Source organism: Rhinatrema bivittatum, chromosome 1, assembly GCF_901001135.1.
Source record: "Rhinatrema bivittatum chromosome 1, aRhiBiv1.1, whole genome shotgun sequence".
Taxonomy (NCBI): domain Eukaryota; kingdom Metazoa; phylum Chordata; class Amphibia; order Gymnophiona; family Rhinatrematidae; genus Rhinatrema; species Rhinatrema bivittatum.
The window spans coordinates 426348523-426370409 of NC_042615.1; the positions used below are offsets into that span (position 1 = coordinate 426348523).

At 45.3% G+C, this 21887-nt stretch overlaps 1 long non-coding RNA gene across 1 annotated transcript in view; it reads left to right on the forward strand.

The window, feature by feature from the left end:
• The first annotated feature begins 313 nt into the window (after positions 1-313).
• LOC115092669 overlaps positions 314-21887 on the forward strand; it is a 39098-nt gene continuing 17524 nt past the window's right edge. The window contains exon 1 of the long non-coding RNA XR_003857047.1: positions 314-437. This is a non-coding gene — a long non-coding RNA (uncharacterized LOC115092669). The remainder of the gene's footprint in view (positions 438-21887) is intronic.

Here is a 21887-nt window from a genome sequence, read left to right on the forward strand (position 1 = left end):
CCTTGTTTCTGTATTGCTGTTCGCTAAGTTATATGTTTGTTTATTTATTTATTTAAAAATTTTTCTATACCGTCGCTAAGTTATATACCATCGCAACGGTTTACAAATAGGCACATAGACTAAGGTAAGTAAATGTAGGATATCTTACATTCTAACAGGTGCCAATAAAGTTCGGTTACAATTTCATAAATAAAATCATTATTTGAGTAATGTGTAAAGCCTGTTGCTGAATTGCTGTTCTCTGTAAACCGATTAGATGTTCCAAATGATTATCAATATATAAAAATACTAAATAAATAAATAAATATATCTTTGCAGAAGGGGAGGATGAAGAGGAAGAAGAGGATGAGTGTGAAGAAGAGGATTTTGATGAAGAAGATGAGGATGATGAAGAAGTAGGGGAAGGGGAGGAAGATGATGCCAGTGTAGAGGAAGAGGTCTGTATAAAATTGCAAGCCCGACATATTTTTTTTTCTTTTTCACAAAGCAGTATGTGGACAGAAGAGTTACTTATTTTTTATTTATTGCTTAAATGTATAAATCAATCTAAAAGGCAATGCACATTATATTGTACTTACATATTGCATTCCTCAGACAAAATTGTGACCCAGAGTAGCTTACCACAAACAAAAATACAAAAATCAGGTGCATCATATGTTACATAAGCTAACTTATATATATAAATCAACCAGAAGTGTCATCTATTTCACTGTTTTCTACTTTGTGTCTGTTGTTTTAACCTTGTGTGTTGCTTGTTGGATAATACATTATACCGTAACATGGCACCTGTTCACTAGTAGTTTTCATTTGCCTTTATTTCTACATATGAAATATGGTGTCAGAAGTATTTGATTCTGCATTGCTTCCCCACATCAGAGTGTTTCAGAATATAGTGGGTTCGCGGTGATACTACTTGACTTAGGATTGCATGTGCCCTCCAATGGACACAGACACATGATCATTTCTGCATCATGGTAACCGCTAACAGAATTCCACTCCCCAAAAGCATGAAGGCTAGTGGTGACTTAAGTAGCAAGTGGCAAAGAATCAGAGCAGAATTTTAAAACTATAGCTATGGTTTTAAATAAGAAGTCAGATGATGTACAGGCAGCTACATTGAGCAGGGTGATGGTTACTAAATGCCACCGTGTTTATCAGCACAATTTGAGCCTTCCAGAGGATCCGAGAAAGGATACAAAAGCCATCCTTGATGTGCTGGAAGCCTATTTCAGGCCTGTAAAAAAAGTAATATATGAAGGATACATATTTGGCTTCTGCAGACAAGGGGAGGGTGAATCCATTTAGCTCACATCTGAGGAAGCAGTGACATGTGAGTCTTGCCTACTGAATGATGAACTGATTCGGGATAAACTAGACCTTGGCATTACCAAGTCACCCGTTGCCATCCTCTGAGAGGGTGAGACTTAAATTTGAATATAGCTATGGAAATATGTAATATTGTGGAGCTTGCTGACTTGCTAATGGGAACTATAGAACAGGAATGGTAGACTGACTGTTAATATAACAGATAGCGAAGCATAGATGGCTACTACAATAAGCAACAGCAGGGTAACCCATCTGCAGCATGTAGGTATTGTGACAATGTACATAAATGAGAGAGAGAAAATGTTCAGTATATTCAAAAACATGTAGATCATGTAGTAGCGCAAATCATTTTGCAAGAGAGTACTATCAAGTAAAAGATGCAACACATGAGTAAGCTGCATAAGTTGAGAGGATATTTATTTATTTTATTTATTTGAGAATACTTAATAGATAATGCAGACTTGCTCAGTATTGATGTGATCTTTTCAAAGGAATGCTCAGGCACTCTGCTAACAGGACAAAAAAGTTATTGAATCTCAGATTAAATAATATACTACAATCCTGTCAGCTGGACTCTGGAGCAGCATGCAGTGTCATGTGTCTGAAAGACAAGGTTGGCACTGAGGGCACAAGCAAGAGATGCTTAGCAGTTCTGAATAAAGCCAGAAGTGCAAGGCAATATATTACTTCAGTCATACATTAGTAAACAGCAATTCATTATTTAGTATGTGCTTCATCATTCGCTAATACTGTGTGTTTTAAGCATATGATGGTAACTTTAAAATGAGCACATATGCACCCATAATGCACATGAATTTTAATATCATGTGCATACATTATATAAAATATGCCTATTTGCGTGTATGTGAGCTCCTGTAAATACACTTTACCTGTGTAAGTAGGTTTTTGAAAATTGCTACAGTATATGGCATTGAATTGTCCATAGGTTATTCATCGTAAGTGCACTTTAAGCGCATAAATGGCTTTTGAAAATTGCTTTGATAGTAGATTACATTTACACACACAACTCCTTTGAAAATTACCTCATTAGTCGGGGTGAGCTGGGGGAGAAGTTTAATCTAATAAGATTTGTCATACTGGGTCAGACCAAGGATCCATCAAGCCCAATATCCTGTTTCCAACAGTGGCCATTCCAGGCCACAAGTACCTGGCAGAATCCTAAAAGGTCTTCAAGATCGCATTTAACCTCTCCCTGAGTCCTGAGGCTTGGGGGTCTGTGTGCGCAGTGGAAATGCAGTTGAATCCCTAAAACCTATCCAACTTGTATTATTACTCCTATAAAGTGTGTATTCTTATCAGTTGCAATTTATTTATTTTAAAAAATGTTTATAGGTCGCACTGTACAAGGAGTCTTGATCAAGGTGGTTTACAACATTACATTCATAATCTAGCAACATAAAACAATTCATGAACAGTCATCATAAAAACAAAGGTAATATAATACCTAAGCAAATTCCACAGCAAAGCCATAGGGGTTGGGGAACTGGGCAGCCTAACAGGTTGAGCGGCCCCCGGTGGGCTAGGCCCTGCACTTAGGCTTTTTTCTTTCACGCTACGTGGTAGGCCGCAGCAGCTGTTTTTCGTGCACTCTTGTGCATGTCTGTTGGTGTGTGCTTTTTATGCACACAGATTTTTCACTGATTCTGCACCTAACTTAGCGCACAAGTTGTGCTTGCGCCTTGCGCCGCCTTCTGGGCGCTTATTTTTTGTGCACATTCCACTTTGACCGCGAGCCGTTCACACTTTTACTGCCTCAGTTGCGCCAGTGAACAAGAAACCTAAGCGTCTTCCTATTTGCTCAGCCTGACCTGGCTTATAACCTGTGTCATCGCTGCTCAGATGTTCAGGGAGAGTTGTCTTCCTCTGATTTTGCTAAGCCTGGCTCTTCCCATTCTGGTGATGGATTGGTCATGGCCTTGACTGAGGGAATGCCAGATCTTGGTTTTCCCTTGACTGGCTTCTCTGCTTGAGAGGGCAATTCTGTGGGACCGGCTCCGGGTCCCTCTGGACTTGGTCTGGACCCGGCTGCTTTTATTGGGTGGAATTTTTTCAAGGTTTACAAGCCTTTCTTCAGGTGCAGTCCTCCGCTTCCCCCATTTCTGTCCAGTCGGACCCTCAGCCAGTGGTTCATCCCTTTTCCACTCCTATGCTTGAGCCGGGGCTCGTGTAGGCTCCCTGCGGATGTCCCCGACAGGAATCCAGATGACACTGATGATGAGGTTGATCCTGATTCCCTGGAAGATGGGGAAATTCTTCCAGGGCTGGAACCGTATCGAACCATGTTGCAGTTCTTTCATAGAGATGAACTGCTGGCCCTGATTTCCCAATCCTTGGGCGTTCCTGGTTCAGAGGCTATGTCAGAGCCAAGGAAGAATCCCACTTTGGTTACCCGGTGATGGATGCCATCCAGGAACTGATTGATCTGGAATGGGATGCCCCAGAGGCAAATTTTAAAGGGGGTCAGACATTGGAAAGCCTGTACCCCCTGGATCCGCCTGTGAGAGAGTGTTTGCGTTTTCCCAAAGTGGATTATCTGGTATGTGCCATGTCTAAGCAGACGACTATCCTCGTAGAGGGAGGAGCGGCCTTGAAGGATGTAGATGATAGAAGAATTGAGGCTATTCTTAAGCCTTTGAGGCAGTGGTGATGAATTTACAGATTGCCTCCTGTTGCACCCTAGTGGTGAGATCTTGTCTGATTCTCTCTCAGGAGGCTGATGAGTCTGGAGGGAATTCCAGAGCAGATATGGAGCCTGCTGCCACCTTTTTAGCAGACTCAGGCTGTGATTTGGTCTGGACCTTGGCCAGAGGAGTGGCTTTTGTGATAGCAGCCAAGTGTCCTGGAAGTGATTTGCAAAGGGAATGCACTGGAATTTCGCAGTATTCCTTGGGATGTGTTCATGGTGTCCCGTTGCCACACATCACAGAAGAAGCAGGCAGTGGAATTCACACTTCAAAGGCTCCTCAGACTGAGGACTGTGGTTCCGGTGACCATGACTCAAGAAAGTATGAGGCAATATTATATTTATTTTGTTGATCCCAAGAAGGAGGGCTCCTTTCATCCCATCTTGATCTCAAAAGGGTCAACCGTCACTTGAAGGTGACTCATTTTTGAATGGAAACCTTACACTGTAATAATGGCAGTGCAGACGGGGGAATTTCTGACTTCCTTGGATCTGTCAGAGGCTTACTTTCAAATTCCCATCCAATTGGAACACTTTCTATGCTTTGCTGTGTTGGGGTGCCATTTTCAGTTTCGGGTGCTGCCTTTTGGTTTAGCCAATGCTCTCAGAACATTTTCCAAGATTATGGTAGTGGTATTAGCGGCCTTGTGAAAAGAAGGAATCCTGGTGCACCTGTATTTGGATGACTGGCTGATTCAAGCCACGTCTCAGGAAGAGAGCTGCCTGGTGACACAAAGGTGATCTTATTGCAGAGGCTTGGTTGGGTTGTAAACCTGACCAAGAGCAGCCTTCAACCATCACAGTCGTTGGAATATCTGAGGGTCCGGTTCAACACGGGACAGGACAGAGTTTTATCACTGGAAGTTTGGATCCAAAGATTGATGTCTTAAGTGCATCAGTTGATGAACACCATTCGCCCGACGGTGTGGTCCTACCCTGGAAGTGGGGCCATGGGCAAGGGCGCATATGTGTCCTCTTCAGCGCTCTCTACTATCTTGTTGGAACCCGCAGTCTCAGACAACTGCGGGTGGAGTTTGGCTCCACTTGCCGATGGAAATCTGCTCCAGCCTATAGTGGTGGTTGCAGGAGAATCGTCTGAGAAAGGGAGTTCCTTTGTCCTCTCCAGCCTGGTTAGTATTCAAGACTGATGTAAGTCTCCATGGTTGGCGGGCTTACTGTCAGGAGTTAACGGTCATGGGGCACTGGACTGCTGAAGAGTCCCACTGGAATATCAGTCGCCTGGAGGCCCGGGTGGTACAGCTGTCATGCTTGTACTTCAGCCACAGGCTGTGGAATCAAGCAGTTTGCATGATGTCAGACAACGCGATGACGGTGGCCTATATCAATCGCCAGGAAGGAACCAAGTTCCAGCAAGTGTTATAGGAAATAGACCAAGTGCTGGAATGGGCAGAAGGTCATCTGCAGATGATTTCGGCCTCTCACATTGCAGGAAAAGACAACGTAAGAGCGGACTTTCTCAGCAGGAAGAGTCTGGACCCAAGAGAATGGATGTTGTCAGTCGAGGCATTTCAGCTGATTGTGGATTGTTGGGGCCTTCCATTCCTAGATCTGCTAGCGACTTCTCAAAATGGTCCCTGGGAATAGATGCTCTCATACAGGTCTGACCGGAAGACAGATTGCTTTATGCTTTTCCTCCGTGGCCCTTGCTGGGCAGGATAATTTACAAGATTGAAGGCCACAGAGCGCTAGTACTCATGGTGGCGCTGGACTGGCCCAGGGTCCCATGGTATGCGGATTTGAGTTGTCTCCTGGTGGAGGCCCCACTTTATCTTCCGCTGCACATGGATCTGCTTCAGAAGGGGCCAGTTCTTCACAAGGATCAAACTCTGTTCTTTTTTATGGTTTGGCCCTTGAGAGAGCTAGACTGTTAAAGCATGGTTATTCCTCTGTGATGATTACCACTTTACTCTGCCCTCGCAAGTTCTCCACTTCCTTGGCTTATGTGCAGTTTTTGAGAGTTTTTGAGGCCTGGTGTGAGGAGCGGGGTGTTTTTTCTCATTCAGATACAATCCCTCTCAATCTGGATTTTTTTTAGGATGGATTGAATAAAGGATTGGCCCTTAATTCCTTGAAGATACAGGTTGCAGCTCTTGCCAATTTCAGAGGCCTAGTGAGTGGTGTTTCCTTGTCTTCTCATCCTGATGTGGCCTGCTTTTTGAAGGGAATGAAGCGCCTTAGATCTCCCTTGAGATTGCCAGTTCCATTGTGGAGTTTTCATTTGGTGCTGGACTTTTTGATGGGCCCTATGTTCCAGCCATTGCATAGCCTTTCTTTATGGTTGTTGACCTTGAAGACTGTTCCTGGTGGCAATAGGTTCTGCCCATCAGATTTTTGAGCTGCAGGCCTTGTCTTACTGGGAGCCATTCCTTCGGGTGACTCTGGGAGTGTTACAGCTGTGTACTGTTCCATCCTTCTTGCCAAAAGTTGCTTTTTGCGCTCCTTGGATGTTAAGCGTCTTGTTATGCAATATTTGGAGGTCTCTGATTCTTCATCTCTGTTTGTCCTCCATGGCGGAAGTAAGCAGGGCGCTCCGGCTTCGCGGGCTACCATAGCTCATTGGATTAAGGAGGTGGTCATGGCCGCGTATGTGGATACTGGAAAGCGGTTGCCTACTCAGGTTAGGGCTCATTCCGCTAGGGCTCAGGCAGTGTCATGGGTGGAGGTTAGTCCTTTATCTCCCGTTGATATCTGCCGAGCTGCGACGTAGTCCTCCTTACACACTTTTGCCCACTATCCCCACTGTTACTTATACTGACTCTAGAATATAAGTCTGATAATTGAGTGGAGGAGTAGCAGCCTAGTGGTAAGAGCAGTGGGCTACAAACCAGGAGACCAGGGTTCGAGTCCTGCTGTCGATCTTTGTGACCTTGGGCAAGTCACTTTACCCTCCATTGCACTACCTACATCGGGGCGGAGTCGGCCCCGGAAGAGGAGTCGTCGGGGCGTCACCGGGGCCGACTCTGCAACGACGGTGCGGACAGCGAAAAGGTAAGGTCCTTCTCGCTGCCTATTTCGTGCCCAATAACTACACCTTCTATGGTGGAGTTATTGGGCGCGATGCCGGCAGCGATCGCACTGCGGAGGTGCGATCGCTGCCGGCTAGCGCAGGACCGCCCCCTCCCCCTTCTTACTATTTTTCTAAAGTATCGCAGGCCTGCGAGACTTTAGAAAATTGGGGCCCTTAGATTGTAAGCCCTCTGGGGATAGGGAAATACCTACAGTACCTGAATGTAATCCACTTTGAAACGCTGCGAAAAGTGGAAAATAAATAAATAAATAATCAGACTTCAACAAGACGAGACTATTAAAGGGGAAACGATTGGATATGCTGAGCAGAAAATAATGATATTTGCCGATGACAAATACTGATGACACTGATACAGGCTCGCGCAACTCTGCCAAAGGTCTTGGTGGCTACAGAAGAATTTGGCAGTTTTTCTGGTTTAAAATTAAATTTTACTAAATCAGAAGCATTAGATATTGGGGGTCTCTTAAAGTCACAATGGAGTCTCTTTTCTTTGCAGTGGACAGATTCAACTATTAAATATTTAGGAATAAGGATTCATGGTATTGTCAAAAATTGATTATTGTTATAGTATTCCTCCTGTAATTCAAGATTTTTGGAGTAAACTTGCTAGTTGGGAGAAGTTACCATTGTCTTTATCAGGAAGATTGGCTTTGCTAAAGATGGTGTTAATTCCAAAATTATTATATGTAATACAAATGCTTCCAATAATTCTTTGGAAGAAGGATATTAAACTTATAATTTCAATATGCTCCAGATTTTTTTGGAGATCACAAAAAGCTGTATTGACTGGTTAGATTAACAGTCTGTAAACCAGAGGGAGTAATGGGATTTGCAAATATTCATTATTATAATATTGCTTGTGTAACTAGATTGCTAAGGGATTGGATAATTGGAAGATCTGAAAATTTTGTTCAAAATGGAGGAACAGATCGCTACCTCGTTAAGTTTATTGTATATCTTGCATGCAAGAAAAGAGGAACTCCTGACGTTTTTTGGAGTCTATTATATTCCAGACAGCAATGAAAGGTTGAAATATATTAGAGGGTTTCTAGGTTTACCATGGTGCAGATCCTATTGTTTACCCTTGCTAGGGAACCCTGATTTTAAACCAGGAAGTATGTATAATATTTATGACACACTAACAAAACAAGGGAAGGGTTATATTCAAATTTTTGTTAATTTAACTAAGGGAGAAATACGCACATTTGTGTATCGTAAAACGTATTTATTTTTTAATGAAAAAGATCGCTTTCCTAGCGTGTAGCAGATGGACTCAAAACAAGTGGGTATAGTGTGCTCGTGCTAGCAGTTGGAGACAGATCTGACATCAGCCCGGGTACATATACCCCCACAGGAAGTGCAGCAATTCAGTAATTTCCGTCTCCAAAGCAGTTTGGAGCTACCTTATGCTCGCTGAGCGTTTTTCCAAATTCTAACTACTAAATTCTTAGAAGAAACCTACTTGAAGACGAGCCCCGCACTCCTGCGGTGATGCCATTTGGTCCCTCCCCCAGTTGAGTTTCCCGAGGTGATTTCCGTGGTCCCTCGGAGGTAAGAGCCTCGGTCCGGTGGCCGGTTCGCGGTAGGGACCTAGCCCCCGAGTGAGAAGGGCTCGGGCGTGGCATAGAGGCAGCCTCGGTCCCGGCGTGGACTTGGCCCCCGAGCGAGACGAGTTCGGGCGCGGCCTAGAGGCAGCGGGTGCACCTCCTCAAAGCGCGGCGGTGACGGTACTTACCCTCTCCCCCCGCAGCTGGAAGACCGCCCGGGTCACAGCCTGGAAGCGCCGAAGACAAGGTAAGGCGTACATCTTTACTCGTTGGTCTCCGAGGAAACGAGGAGTAGCAGAGTCTGCCTACGTGGCAACCTGCCAAGGGGGTCGCCATTTTGCCTGCCTGCTCGCCGTCGCCTTCTGCCCTGGTTCGTCACCGTGCCATAGGCGCATGTTGCTAAGCGCACATTGATAGGCGCCTGTTGCTAAGCGCACGCTGCTAGGCGCTCGGTGCTGAGCGCACGTTGCTAGGCGCCCGTTGCTAAGCGCCCGTTGTTAGGCGCCCGCTGATAGCCACCTGCTGATAGGCGCTCGCTGATAGGCGCACGTTGATGAGCGCTCGTTCCTAGGCGCACGTTGATAAGCGCATGTGGACAGGCGCACGTGGATAAGCGCATATTGGTAGGCGCACATCTTTCGCGCACATTACAAAGCGCAGACTCTAGCTGAGTTAACAGACGAGATGGAGCGTAAGAGAGCCCATGCATCAGCGGAGCCGGCACCTCCAGTATCAGGCATAAGCCTCTGCTCTGCATGCAACCTCAGAGCCACACAGAGCGAGGAAGCAGACTCCCTATGTGCCCAATGTGAAGAGGCCTTGGGAGTTCCAGGCCAGGACCGGTCGCAGCCCAGCGTACTTGCCAGTTCCTCAGGGAACACCCCGGACCTAGCGGGCAGCGGTGAGCTGCCAGGGAACCCGAGAGACCTGGTACCCCTACGACCCGATCCTGCTTTGCTCTCCTGGGTGGAATTATTCAAAGGGATTCATGCCTTTGTCACAATGCAGTTCGCTCCCCGAACGGGTCCATACGTACCGGATGACCCGGCCCCTGGACCCTCAAGGCCTAGGCACGGCCACTCGCCACCCGGAATCCCCACTTATGGGGATTTAGATTGCCCTGAGGAAGACGACGAGCCCCCGGAGGAGGGAGAACTTCCCTCGGGGATTGAACCATATCGGACCATGAGGCGCTTCTTTCTGAAAGAGGATCTCCCAGGCCTGATCTCTCAATGCCTGTCGGAACTGGCTCTCCCGGGCCATGACACCCCAGGGGAACCTAGAATGGAACCCCCTGTTAGAGGGCCTGCGCCAAATGGCTCACCATTTTCCCCTCCTACAAGCAGCACAGCAGCTAATCGATCTGGAATGGAATGCGGCGGAGGTCTCATTCAAAGGGGGTCGGGCCTTGTCTGGCACGTACCCCTTAGACCCGGCAACTAAGGAGATGCTGGCGTGCCCTCAGGTAGACGCCATAGTTAGCGCAATTGTGAAGCGCACCACCATTCCGTTGGAAGGGGGGACCGCCCTCAAGGATACACACGACCGACGCATGGACGCTATGCTGAAGCAAGCCTTTGAGGTGGCAGCCATGTCCCTACAAATTGCGACCTGCTGCACCGTGGTGACGCGTTCCTGTTTATCACAGGCTAGGAACAACACCCCGGGAGAAGAGATGGAATCGGCTCTCTCGTTCCTCACTGACGCTGCCTCCGACCTAGTCCGTACGGCAGCCAAGGGAGTGTCATCCTCAGTGGCAGCCAGGAGACAGCTCTGGCTACGTAATTGGCCGGCCGACTCCTCCAAGACACATCTCACGAGAATGCCCTTTAAGGGATCCCTCCTGTTCGGCAGCGACCTCGAGAAACTGGCCAATAAATGGGGCGCCTCTCCATTACCCCGTCTACCGGAAGACAGGCCAAGGATTAGCCAGCGCCCTTTTCCTAGACCATCCAGAGGTAGAAACTCTCAGCGCTTCAACCCTTACAGGGCTCGCTACCAAGCACCTCGTTCTCAGGCCAGGAACCAGTCCTTTCGGACTAAGCACAACAAGAGGAGAACCGGCTCGGGCTCTGGTCCCGGCCGCACCCCACAATGACAATCAGCCGACCCATCCGGGGGTAGCAGCCATAGGGGGCAGGCTAACCCTCTTCTACCGCAGGTGGGTCGAGATTACCTCGGACCAGTGGGTCCTCGCCATCATCTGAGAAGGGTATTACCTGGACTTTCTTCGGCTCCCGCCGGACAAGTTTGTGGAATCTCCGTGTTCACCCCTCAAGAGGGCGGCACTAGAAGTTACCTTGCAGAGGCTCCTATCCCTAAAAGCCATAATCCCAGTACCTGCATGGGAGGAAAATTCTGGGCATTATTCCATTTATTTCATAGTACCCAAGAAGGAGGGCACTTTCAGGCCCGTCCTGGACCTCAAGTCAGTCAACCGACACCTATGGGTCCCCAGTTTTCGCATGGAAACCCTGCGGTCTGTCAAGAATGCAGTACAGCCAGGGGAGTTTCTCACATCCCTAGATCTGTCGGAAGCCTACTTGCATATCCCAATCCATCGGGATCACCAGCGCTATTTACGCTTCAAAGTCCTGAATCAACACTTCCAGTTCCGAGCTTTACCCTTCGGGTTAGCCACCGCGCCGCGAACCTTTACCAAGGTCATAGTAGTAGTGGCGGCGTCACTCAGGAAGGAAGGAATCCTCGTCCATCCCTACCTGGACGATTGGCTGATCAGGGCAAAGTCCCCAGAGGAGAGCCACCAGGCAACCAACAGAGTTATATCTCTTCTGGAAAGCCTAGGATGGGTAGTAAACTTGAACAAGAGTTCCCTACAACCTTCTCAGTCGCTGGAATACCTAGGAGTCCGATTCGACACCCAGGAAGACAAGGTCAGCCTGACCGCCAAGAGGAGAGCAAAGCTCCAGAATCGTCTGCAGGCCCTGCTGAGCGCCACCCAGCCCACAGCTTGGGATTACCTACAGGTCCTCGGCCTTATGGCATCCACGCTGGAGGTGATACCATGGGCGCGGGCTCATATGAGACCATTTCAACGCGCCCTCCTATCTCGGTGGAGCCCACGATCACAGAACTACACCGTACACCTACCTCTACCAGCCAGAGTGCGGAATCAGATACGGTGGTGGTTGCAGCCCGGCCACATGAGCCGGGGGTCAAGAATGTCCTCCCCAATCTGGACCCTGCTCACTACAGATGCCAGCCTGAACGGATGGGGAACACACTGCGAAGAACTCACCGCCCAAGGGCGGTGGAACAGAGAAGAGTCGGGGTGGAACATCAACCGACTAGAGGCACGGGCAGTCAGGATAGCAAGCCTGCGATTTGCCCACAGACTCCGAAACAGAGCGGTCAGAGTGATGTCGGACAACGCCACCACGGTGGCATACATCAACCGACAGGGCGGAACCAGAAGCCAACAGGTATCCCTAGAAATAGCCCCCCTGATGTCTTGGGCGGAAGCAAATCTACAGGACATCTCCGCCGTCCACATCGCCGGGAAGGACAACACCACGGCAGACTTCCTCAGCAGAGAAAGCCTAAATCCAGGGGAATGGCAGCTGTCACCCACAGCTTTCCAGATGATTGTGGATCAGTGGGGGACGCCGGGCATGGACCTCCTAGCGGACAGATCCAATGCTCAAGTACCCAGATATTTCAGCCGCAGGCGGGATCCGCTATCCCAGGGGATCGATGCCCTGGTACAGCCATGGCCTCAGGGGATCCTGCTATATGCCTTTCCTCCATGGCCCCTGCTGGGCGCCATTATGCACAAGATTCAGCGGCACAGAGGCCTAGTTCTTCTAGTGGCCCCGGACTGGCCAAGAAGACCCTGGTACGCAGACATGAGAAGACTATTGGCAGGGACTCCATTTCCCCTGCCTCCACACAGGGCCCTCCTGCGGCATGGTCCCATCCTCCACGAGGATCCAGCTCAATTCTCTCTTACGGTCTGGCCATTGATAGGGCTAGATTGAAGAAAAGAGGATACTCGGGGCCGGTAATAGATACCCTCCTCCGAGCACGCAAGTTCTCCACATCACTAACATATATCAGGATCTGGAGAGTATTTGAAGCCTGGTGCGAAACTCACAGCACTAATCCGCATGCCGCTAAGATCCCTATCATTTTGGATTTCCTGCAAGATGGCCTTCAGAAGGGTCTGTCCCTCAATTCCATCAAGGTTCAAGTGGCAGCGCTATCCTGCTACGGCCCCCGGAGTGACGGCAACAGCATCGCCACACACCCAGACGTTTCACATTTCCTGAAAGGAGTCAAACACATTCACCCGCCACTGAAGTGGCCAGTACCCCTGTGGAACCTCAGCCTAGTTTTGGAATTTTTGGCGGGATCAGCCTTCAGACCACTTCGAGGCCTGTCCCTCCGTTTGTTAACCTTGAAGATGGTGTTCCTGCTGGCCGTATGCTCAGCACGCCGCATCTCAGAGCTACAAGCACTGTCCTGCCGTGATCCGTTTCTCAGAATTACTCCAGAGGCCATCCATCTTCGCACGGTTCCTTCCTTCTTACCCAAAGTAGTCTTACACTTCCACCTCAACCAAACCATATCCTTGCCTACCACGGAAGGTTTGGAGAAGTCGAAAGAAGGTCAAATACTACGCCATCTCGACATCGGCAGGCTGCTGTCCAGATACCTGGAAACGTCAGAAGCAGTACGAAAAGACTGACCACCTGTTCGTCCTTCACAGCGGGAAGAAGCAAGGGGAAGCGGCCTCACGGGCAACCATCGCCCGCTGGATCAAAGAAGTTATCAAGGCAGCCTACGTAGAAGTGGGAAAACCACCGCCTCTACGGGTCAAGGCTCACTCTACCAGAGCGCAAGCGGCCTCTTGGGCAGAAACTAGGATGCTGTCGCCTGCAGAAATATGTAGAGCGGCGACGTGGTCCTCCCTCCATACCTTCACCAGATTCTATCGTCTGGACGTCTAGGCCAGGGAGGACACAGCATTTGCGAGGGCAATCCTGAACGGACCTCGGGCAGCCTCCCGCCCAGTCCGGGAGTAGCTTTTGTACATCCCACTTGTTTTGAGTCCATCTGCTACACGCTAGGAAATGTAGATTACTTACCTGATAATCTCGTTTTCCTTAGTGTATGCAGATGGACTCAGCATCCCGCCTGGCTGCCGGCATACATGGGGATTCACCGACTCACGGTAAGCCATGTTTTTTCTTATAATAGGCCATCCACCCTGTCGGGTGTCGACGCCTTCCGGTTGAGAACACTGGCGGTCTCCAGCTACTATCAGTCGGTCAGGGTAATCCTGTTCATTTAATCGATCGGTCAGCTACAGCTTTTGCAAGGAAGATTACTGAATTGCTGCACTTCCTGCGGGGGTATATGTACCCGTGCTAATGTCAGATCCGTCTCCAACTGCTAGCACGAGCACACTATACCCACTTGTTTTGAGTCCATCTGCATACACTAAGGAAAACGAGATTATCAGGTAAGTAATCTCTATATTTATGTTTTTGCAAATGAAAAGTTGCATTTTAGCCATAAATACATCAAAAGAGGAGAGACTTGCTAATGGGAATTTTCAATGTTTGTTACGTCTATGTGCAAAGAGCGTATTTCTATTTCCACAATATATAAATACCTACATGATAATACCAGTTATCAAGTCTTCCAGATCCTATCGAGGTATGGTCACTAGCTTTAAAAACCAACTTGGAGGAAGATGATATGTATGCTTGCTTGTTCCATATGCAGAACACAGTAATCAGCGTGGAAATAAAGGAAAAATATTTCAAAATATTACATAGAGTAAGTTTTTGGCCTAGTAAAACTTTTAAAGCATATATAGCTCCTACAAACACTTGCTTGAAATGTGCCAGGGAGGCGGCAACTTTAATACACTGCCTCTGGGAATGTGATAGGGTTCAGTCTTTTTGGCAGAACTTATTTTTTTACATCTTTGATACTAATTAAATCCCCTGGACAGCAGAATTTTGCATAATAGGTCATATGGGTGAGAGACGAGACTTAAACAGAATTATCAGCTGTTGCTAGCAAAGGTATTTTGGCTAAATGGCTGACACCAGAAAGTCCAGATGTTCCAACATGGAGAGCGGCGATGTTGGATTTATTCCTGTTGAGAAGTAACTTTGGTTAAATGTAAACAAATGTATCATATCTGTAATAAATGTATTCTAGCATTACCTGAAGACTTAAAAAGATAGTGGTATTAGATGTATGTCTGTATTCTAGGTATTGTGCAGTATAGCATTAGAAGCTAACAATATGTTGTAATGAACATATTGAATTTTGTATCCGTTAAATGTCAGATATATATATCTAGTACAGGCAACTTTAGATGTTGCATAAGATGGCTAAATGTTTGGAGGGTTTTCCTGTCAGTGCCTTCAACGTTCTATAGAAACTGGATTCAATGGTATTTGTTTGTTGTTTTGGGGGGGGGGAGGGGTTGGGAGGTTCTGGGAAATGATGTAAAATGTTTGGCTATAGAATGATCCCACAAAGCAGACTGGAAGACGGTCTGTCAAAACCAGAAGGCAAACAGAAGCAAGACAGACCAGTTGCCTTAGCTTGAAGATATTTATTGGCACATGTATTTAAACAGAGCCCAGCTCTGGCCGGGTTTTGCACAGCGGCTGCGTCAGGGGCTGTTTTTTTTTAGAAAATGTACCTGTTTTAAAAAAAAAAATCGGTAAGAATCAATTTTGATAGATGCAATTTCTGATCTTTTTTTTATCACTAGATAGGTTTCCGGCAAGATTCAACTCCAAATATTGTACTTTTTTCAACTCTGCCGTTCAAAAGCTGTTAGATGAAAAACTGTTTTTAGTCCATAGAAATAAGCTATGGTGGAGATGCTTTCTGTTGTGCAGAATGCATCGATAAAACAATGAAATGATAAAATAATTCGTTTTTCATCTAACAGCTTTTGCCTGGTTGTAGAATGATACACTCCATTCAGTCTTAATGACTGAGTAGAAGGTTATTTGTTTATTTTTTATGAAACCCAATAAAGATATTTACAAAAAAAACATAAAAAATAAGCCAATAAAGTCTGTAAGACTAATATGTTAAAGTGAAGCAATGTACCATCATAGATCATGGTATATTCATCCTAAGCAGTTTGTAATCAGTAATCCCTTTCATATTATCTGAAAGCTGGTTCCACAGATCTGGGCCAACTACAGACATCCTCCACCTCCGTAGTTGGAGATAAATTGCCTTTACTGTTGGGCAGGATCAGAACATTTCCCCTGCAATCTCAAAAGAGCATAATGGAATGTATTTTGAACTCGTTAGTTAAATAATAGGGGACTTCATTGTAAAAGGCTTTAAATCTGGGATATTACCTTATATTGTACTCGCAACTAATGTTCCCTCTGAGGATTAGGCTGCTGTGAGCAAAAATGTTTGGTTGCATTACCCTTTGAGCAGTGTGCCCTCCATGCTTCATGCATAAACAACTTTTCCCCTTAGTGCACAGACTGGTGAATGAGCCCTGAGAAGAGGAAACCCTGAAGCAGTGCCACCATATTACAATCCAACATGCAAAAAAAAATATTGAAATTCTGGTGACACTTCAGAAGCAGAAAAACAAACACTTGAAGTAACACAAACCCCTGAAATAAAAAGACAGCTAAAACATTGCCATACCACACCCTAATAGCACTAACACTCAGGACTCAAACAGTAGCATCCTTATCTTTGAAAGTCAGCAATGAAATATTACACCAGGTCCTAGAACACTAATACACCACCTACTCAGCAAACAGAACAAGCCAGACTGCTACAAATTCCTGCAAACTACACAATAGCAGAAATACTGCACCTCAGTCATGAATGTAGAACACAAAAGACCCTTACCTAATCCAGAATAAGGGACTATAAATTAGAAACAGAAACATACAGACAAAATTGAAATTGAAAGCCCAATAAACCAGACTCTGTGAACAGTGGAATAATGAAGAAAAAAAAATACAAGTATATAAGAAATGTACATTCCCAAAGATGGCATATTCCAAGTGCTAAAAACTCAATTTTTTTTACTTTTGTTGACTGATCTTATTTTTCTTGTTGGTTTGGCCTGGTCTCTTTTTCTTCCCCATCTTTCCCTTGTGAATCTTTTCCTGATTCTTTTTTTCAGGGTCTTTTTTTTCTGTTCTTTCTCCTGTCTTCTTACCTTCCTCCCTCATATGCACACTCACAGGTTCTTTCTCTCACATGCTCTCACACAGGCTGTTTACTCCCACACACACACACAAGCTCCAACTCCCACAATCTGTCTATCTTACACACAGGCTCCCAATCGTACAAACACATAGGCTCTCAATCTCACATGCAGACTCCCAGGAGGGCTAGAAATATCTTTTTTTAGGCAATTGTGAGTGATAATGAACCTTGAATGTTTCCTGTGGATGTTGCCCAACCTTCCATTATTCTTTTTACCATAAAGCTGGCTGCGGGGTTCTGGAACCCTAGTGCCTTCACAAAGAAGCCTATACCTGCCAGGCATTTTGCTATTGTAGACTTGGCAAAGCCTTTGTGTTTGCATTGCAAAATATATCTAACCAGAGATGGAGTTGCGACTGGCCAATATAAGTCACTGTCCTCCACAGTGAGGAAGAAGTACCTATTGCTAAGGGTTAGACCCCAAAAATGCATAGCTACCATAATAGTGAGCAACTCCAGGAAGGTTATCTCTCTTCTTGTCCCAAATTCGTACCATGATGCCTGCCAAGATTCTGTACACCAATGCTAAAACCTTGCCCACCCAAAGAATCAGTAAAATGTTCCAGCTCGCTATTGACACTAGGGAGATCCTGTCATATTGCAAGTCCATTGAAAGATTACAGGAATTGCTCCTACACTTTGTTGTCATGCTTGATGGGTGCTGTTACTCTGTTGAACACCAGCTGTGGCCGTAACAATTCTTCTAATGAAGACTTTGCTCGCTGGAATGACAGAACAAGTGAAACATGAGTGCCTGGAATTGCTTTGGGGTCAGCTTATTCATCCGTCCTACTAGAGTGAAAGCTTCTTTCAGATTAGCTATCTTAATGGATGGCAGCCTAGACACCCTTGCTTGTCAATACCCAGAAAAACTATGGCTGAAGTGGAAATTTCTGTCTTGCTTTGAGCGAGAAGAATGCCAACTTGAGCAACCATGTCCTAGAAAACTCATTTTGATCTGTTGTTCCCAATAAGCAAAAATCATACAAGCAGTGTACTACATTCTGGCACCCCAAAATCTGCTAGACTGTCCAGTGCAAAAATGAAGTAAGCATTTCAAAATAAGCACAAGATATCAAGAAGTCAATTGACATGCATTTATCAAAACAGTACGCACCCTAAAATCCAGAAGATGATTTTAATGTTAATAAGTGAGGGGGCTTGGGCAGTTGCTGTGCTTGCTACCTTCGGTACAAAAAATAAGCTTTGGAGAGCTTCCTGAGCTGTGCTAGATTTTTCAACACCTTGAGGTCCAAAGGGAGAGAATAAAGATTGAGGCACAAGAATGATTTTGAATTCATATCCATTAAAGTATAACCAGTATCTCTAGCAGTAACTGTTCTGAGGCACTCATTGACCTTTGTAGGTTAATACTGGATCAAGCAAGTTTCTAGATACTTGGGCATGAGATTATTTAAATCCTTGTAGAACAAAACAAGGATTTTAAATTGTGCCTTAAGAGGGACTGGAAACCAGTGCAGTGATCTTACTGCTGGGGTATTATAGCCATATCCTTTTAAACCCAGCAATAAACATGCTGTGGTATTTTATTCTATCTGAAGTCTGCTAGCTGTTTCTGGGGCAGACTTATATATAGTGCATTACAGTAATCCAGTTACATTTTAACTAACACATGAATAGAGTAACTAGATCACCTTTTCCTACAAACATACAGAGATTATGAATTTCTCCTAAGACAAGTAGGATGGTAGTCCTCACACATGGATGACATCAAATGGAGCCCGGCTTCCTGTCTCCTAGTGGAGCCTTCAGGATTTCTCCCATGGGGCAATCGCTCTGTTTCAAGAAGACTAAGGGCTCTATCTCAGTGTGTTACTCCCTGCTGGTTTCAGCAGTTAGTTGTTCACTTGGGGGCGGATTTTAAACCCCCTGCTCGCGTAAATCCGGCTGGATTTACGTGAGCAGGGCCCTCCCGCGCCGGCGCGCCTATTTTGCATAGGCCGCCGGCGCGCGCAGAGCCCCGGGACTCGCGTAAGCCTTCGGCGTATCTTATAAAATCCAGCGTACTTTTGTTTGCGCCTGGTGCACAAACAAAAGTACGCGAACGAGCAATTTTTTAAAATCTACCCGTTGGGGTTGATAGACAACCGGGTGACTTGTGCTCGCCCCGGCAGTCCACTGGTCTGCCTCCTTGTGTTATTCGCTTCTTCCAACTTCGATTGGATTGTCGGGAGAGGGGAGGTAAGCTGAGGCGCCCGTGGTATATCTCTGTATACCTGCAGAGAAGGGTACACCATGTTTTTCCACTTATTTTCGCCTTTCATTGGCCAATACTGCCTTAGTTTCTTTCATTCTCTAGGTTGCCAAAAGGGCCTTCCTGCTCCTCTTGCTATCCTGACAGGATAGATGAACCTATTCTAACAGGTGCTCTTGAGTGAGCTTCAGGCCTATCTCAGCTCCCTGCTCAGGAGTTTTGGGCAACAGATCTGTTTCAAGGATTGTTTCTCATCCCCTGAAACCTTTGAGGCTGTCCTGCATGGTTAGCTAGGTCTGATGGTTTGGCACGCAGTGTCTGTCCCAGGCTCTGTCGTGGTTTGCTGCTTGTTCTTCCAAGCATTGCTTGGGTTTCTTCTGCCCATTCGGCCTACCTGGGCATTCTTCTCCAGATCCATTCAATCCTTTGGATGTCAGTGGATGACAGTTTATTTCTGGAGGGCTCTCGGGCCTCAGTTTGTTTTTCAGTTGTTTGTTTTTTTTTTTTACATGGAAAGAAACTGTGCGGTTTTCATCTAAGAGTCTCTCTTGTTTACATCTCTGGGTCCTTCCTGTATCCAGTAGGATTTATCCACTATTTTTGTTGGGGTTTACTTATCAGGAGCCCTGCTTGTACTATTTTCCGTGATGCGGAGTTTGCTTCTACTTGCACTCGCATCACTCTTCTGCCTCAGGTATCCCTGCTACGCATGAGGGTTTGTGTTGCAGTCTTTTCTTGGCTTTCTTTGTAGAATCCAACTCTTCTCCAGCCTGCACCCCTGGTGGGTCAGCTGCCTCTCAGTCTAAGGAGGGAGGTAGTGCTCCAGCACTGTGCGGTTTCCCGCTTTGTCCTGTTCAGACAGCCTAGAGCTAGGGATTCACACATATGTGAGGACTAACATCCTGCCTTTCCTAGGAGAAAGAGTTGCTTACCTGTAACAAGTGTTCTCCTAGGACAGCAGAATGTTAGTCCTTATTAAACCCTCCCGCCTCCCCTGGGAGTTGGTTTCTCCATGTATTAGCTATATCATGGACTGAGGGACTCTGCCTAGGGGGCAAGGTGATGACTACAGCTACACATGCTCAGTAGGGCATGCTGAAAGCTCTAGATTGTTTGAGTTCGAAGTTCCATGCTGGGCTCCATCCGATGATGTCACCCACATGTGAGGACTAACCTCCTGCTGTCCTAGGAGAACACCCATTACAGGTAAGCAGCTTTGCTATTTCACAAATGGAAAATTGATGTAATAGATTTTTTTTTTTTTTTTAAAGAAGTTTGAATTCATTTTTTCATTGTGCTATTCCTTTGTTCTACATATGAAATGGGTAGGCCCCAGTAAGAGGTCAAATTTGTGAATTTTGTTTCATACAACTTAAGGATGCCCAAGTTTTCAACTTTTCTTCCTCTTCCCTAGCTAGGGATATATATATATATATATATATATATATATATATATATATATATATATATATTATATATATATATATATATATATATATATATATATCCATATATATGTGTGTGTGTGTGTGTGTGTGTAAATCTGTTATATCTGGGAGAAAAAAGATTGTACACTAAAGGCATAGAACAGATGCATCACTTAGTATATTTTATAAATCAATTGAAGATTCATAAAACTTGTGGTATTTGTACAACACACTGTTAGCTGAGGAATCTACCAAAGTTTGCAATGAGTGGAGAATCAGGGGAAAAACCCTTAATGATGGTGACTGACACTATGGAGTAGCTAATAAAAAGTTGCTTCATTTATTCTTTACATGTTCCATGAACAAGAGGAACAGAATTCTGAAAATATTCATCACTAGTGGTTAAACTGGTTTAAAGTAAGTGTGGAAAAGGAAGGCATCACTCTCATATTTGTTTTTGAAAAAATAGTTTCTCGAGGACAAGCAAGATGGCAGTCTTCACAAGTGGTTGATATCATCCGACAGAGCCCAGCCTATAACTTTTTTGTTAACTTTATATTTATTGAATTTAGATACAGTTACAAGAAATCTTAAATAAGGAAAAACAGTAGTTCCATTCAAATAAAGTAGAAAAAAAGTCACTTAACAAACATCATTAAGTACTGAATTCAGTCAGCTAAAAAAGAGAGAATTCAATACACTGTACCCCCAATCAAGGAAGAGAGGCAAAAAACTAAACGAAGGAAAAAGCAAAGCAAAGGCAGTACAAAATGCAGGCTATATCATAAAGCATCACATTATCCAATATCATTAGGGCTAACAGCTGGTATGTTAACACACTGAAATAAAGCTGTGAAGGTAAAAAAAAAAAAAAATTCTCACACCTTGATAACTGATTAAACATTTGCAGGGTTACCTCAAATAAAAGCAGCAATCTGCAGTACTTTAAGACTTGTATAGTAGAAAGGCCTGTCTTCTTTTCTGAGTTTCTTTGGACATCTCAGGAAACATCCTTATCTTAGAATTATAGAACAAACTGTTTTATCTAAAGAAAGTATAAATACCTACCCCGCAGAGTGGAATGAGATATTACTTGATTGTCTGTCTTGTTTAAGGCAGAGATGTCTAAACTATCAGACGAGAATCTAGACTCACCAGATTCTTCCACAAGTATGTCAGCCTTATGGAATGAAGGAAGATAATATATCCTATATATAGGTGAAAGGGATTCTAGAATAATTAAAACTAATTCATATAATGACAGAAGATCAAAATTGAAAACTTCTGGAAAATTAATAAACCATAGTCTGCTTCTGAACCAAATTTTCCAAATCCTCCAATTTCCTATGAAAAATAGAGCTGTCTTTCATAA